We start from the raw sequence: 3798 nt of genomic DNA, 5'->3' as shown, positions 1-3798 counted from the left end.
GTGTCCTCTGAGCCTCTCTCCATCCCATGGAGACATGTCTTTGTCTCCCTATCAGAGTGATGCTATGGAGGGGCACTGTGGAGGGTTTTTCTTCCACTTCAGTCCAACTTGGAATTGAAATCACAGGATATAGACGCAAGATGGAAACAGAGAGGCAGAATGTTGTGATGTCCTTTCAACATCAAACTGTCTTCCAGGGTCTCTTTCTATGATATAGAAGAATTCTGATTAATAAAGTCATTAAGTGAAAACTATTAAGAGCAAGGATGAAGGTGTATCTGGGTACCCATACACTATTATTTGTGAATGTAAAGCAGCATGTTAAGCCTTTTTGTAGATAAATTTGCGTATCTGTGTAGCAGTCTTGACATTTTATTCCTCGTTTGTGCAAGAGTCCTTTATGCCAATGTAGACACTGATCTCACTGCATATTGAAATTACAAAATATATAAGAGAGCTGGAATAACATGAATGTGTATTTTCCAAAAAAGTAGAAGGTTTCTGGAGAAGGAGTTTTCCCGAAGGGAGCTAAGTTTACAGATCTAACTCATTCAGGCCTTTTTACTTCTGAAGTTGACACACACATGCACAAACACACAGGCTCCAGTATCTATTTCATGGACGCATTCTTCCCATCTCTGTGTGTAAAGGTCTTGAAAGCAATAGCTACTGGCAGTACCCCAATTCAACATATCTAATAGGTCCTTTCCAGTTTCAAAATCACTAAGGACACACATGGCCAAATGAAAGCAGGACTAAAACTACCTTGCTGTCAGAAGCAATGAAACAAGCTGCCAGTTCTTCTGGGCTTGATTTGTGGGTTCTTTGTTTTTTTAGCCTTGGTTTGCTGACTGCATCTCAAGAATTGTGTTGCTAGAGAAACTTTGCTAACCTAACTCTTGCGAGTAACTCCAACAGCCTGCAGGACTTTTCAAAATCTAATAATACACTGCAGTGTGTTTGCATTGTTTTCCAAATTTTATGGATTAATAGGCTGCAGGTGGAGGGGAAAAAAGGAGTAAATTTGATTCTTTGCAAACTACCTCTGACTCAGTGGATCTGCTCAGATTTAAGAAGGCATGGCCTGCCTACATACTTAAAGCAGATATTTTGGATCAGCATCAAATGGCCTAACTCTACTGACTTAAACACAGCATTTCCAATTTACCTCACCTCAGTGTTTGAACCTGATGTTACATGTGCAGACATGTAACCAGAGAAGGGATACTTCCTTCCTTCAGCTCAGCATTTGACCTTCTCTCTGTTTGTATTCATAGTGTGTACAGAGATATGGAAATATGTATACAAGCACAAAATATCTATGTTTTCCTGTCTGTCTAGGTGGGAAATCTTAGCTCCAGTAACTATTGGGGAAAATTTTTGATGCAAAAAACAATCACTGGAGGAAACAAGTGCCTCAAAAGTGATCCTTGTAGTTTGCACCCAGTAAGGACATCTTGAATCTCCAGGCCTACAGGAACAGAGTTCCTTACTGGCTGGCATGCATTTCCCAGGACTAAATTTCTGTTATGAGGGGGTTTTTTGTTTAATTAGTTTTTTTTTTTGTTGTTGTTTGTTTGGGTTTTTTTTACATTGACATCCCTCCCTAGCAATTGTCATGCTGCTATGCATACTTCTCAGCCTAGAGGAAGTCTGGCCAGGCTTTATCTTAATGGTCTGTCTTCTTATGATCACCGAAACAGTTCAGGTTTATTCTTTCGAACAAAATTAATTACTATTAGGTTATCTAAGTGTTTGACTCAGACACTGTATTTCACTAATAAGCATAATTTTGAAGAGCTTATGTTTAAAAAGAATTGTTATCTAATGCTTACTGGCAGGTTTTGAATATTATATCCCTGTTGAGATTGATTTCCTGTACATACCTAATTGCTGATGACACAGTAAGATATAAGCTAAAAAGATATCTTACAACTGGAAAAAAGAAAAAAAAAGCTTTAAGCCATGTTCCCTTTGGTTTAAACAGAAGGAGGCTTCGTTTAATTTAATTTAGTAAAGTCACCGCGGAAGGATCCTCCTCCAAGAACTCGTAGCAATATAAAGAGTGTGTACAAAACAAGTCCAGACATCAAACAGGGCAACTCCCAAAATGTCTCTGCATTTGTAAACATGCTTCACATCTTCTCAGTTTTGCAGTAAGCATGAAACATAAAACTTGGGATATCTCTCTCATTAATTTGAATGGATGCTAATTTGGGCTGTGGCTTGATGAGATGGAGGCTGCAGCTGTAGCTGGCTTGAGAAAGCGTTTCAAGAAAAAAAAAGACACTCTGAAAAATTAAAGATGTTTTTATTAAAAAAAAGCAATCAGTTGCCTGATATGTAGCGCACTCCTGTGAATAACTGTCGGAGCAACTGCCTAAACACTGCCGTCACTGCTAGTCTTTTCTTGGGATCAAAAAACAATCTTTGATCCAAAGGATGTTCACTGATGATGAGAGCATGGAGAGAGGGAGGAAAGCTTCTGTATCATTGAGATATGTGTCCTTTATTCCAGAGTATGTGTGAAAATGGCTAGGGAGCCTTTATTAGGATGTATACTGAAGCTTTGTATAACCGCTACAACCATGGACTGGCCTGCTTTAGCTGCTGCACTTTTCCGAGTGCCTAGTAGAAAATCTTGCAGTGAGAATGGGTGCTTAGTAGTTTAAATGGATGTAGAGTGGCATGGCTTATCCCTAACTTAGAAATTTTTATGTAAGTGTAAGCAAATATATAAATAAACTTATATAATAAAATGTATTATAGAAATATATTTTAATTAGTCAGTAAACAGAATTTTTATACCAACAGAAGTACCTGCACAACAGGGGTAGTACTCTTGGAGACCACATAAATTAAAATATATATCTATGTGATACATAATTATATATGCATGACTATATTTGATACATAATTATAACATGTGGAGAGCATATGGAGAGCAGGTCTGAGAGGTGTGCTGTAAAGCGAATGGCACGAGATGACCTCTGTTCATGGCCAGGCACTAAATGAGACTCATTGTTCTAAATGTTAGTGTACTATTGCAGTCACTATACTTCTAGTTAATATATCTTTTGGATGCAGCTGATGGAAGAAGTTTTTGCCCATAGTTGCACATCACTGTTACTCCTTTGCAAGTTATCTCTGTAAGATTTTATTTGCAGAGCTGCTGATCTGATTTGTCTCTTGCAGTTCTGTCAAAATACCTACCTGTACCTCTGGCTATGAAGAAGGGTGTCTGTGAGTAGCCTGAGGCTTTTGGCTTGACGCAAACCGTATTGAGTACCACAAGAATGAGCTGACCAAGACTGATCTGGACTTTCAAAAGTTTGGAGATCTGCAATTAAAAGAACAAGATCTTACAGTTTTACAAGCTTCTACACTATTCGAATCCATAAATACAAGGACCACTAATCATCACATCGTTGGACTGCTTTCACACACTGGTTAGTGCAACTATTTTCTTTCTCCCCTCAAGCCGGTTTCTAGTCAGATATGCCAGTTGGCACACTTCTTTCCATGGGAAATGGCCTTCTTTGTGGAAAGAATTTACACGATTTTTGATGTAGAGACAGTAAATCTGTCAGTAGATAAACATGGAAAGCACAGTTTCAGGAGTGCTGCAACCTTCTGGAAAACCTTGGGCTTCCTAATGTAGATATCAAATACTGCATACTGAGTGGTACTGTGTGGGTGTTGGTGAGACAGAAAGGGGAAAGTAAGGCACATCCCAACACATAAGGTGAGGTCTGCTTCTTAAGGGTGCAAAAACGACTTGACCTTTTGTCTTTGGCA

This window comes from Pipra filicauda, unplaced genomic scaffold (genome assembly GCF_003945595.2).
Source record: "Pipra filicauda isolate LSUMZ 115617 unplaced genomic scaffold, ASM394559v2 scaffold48_size3843733_pilon, whole genome shotgun sequence".
Taxonomy (NCBI): Eukaryota; Metazoa; Chordata; class Aves; order Passeriformes; family Pipridae; genus Pipra; species Pipra filicauda.
The sequence above is the reverse complement of the archived record's forward strand: the minus strand, read 5'-3'. Positions refer to the sequence as shown.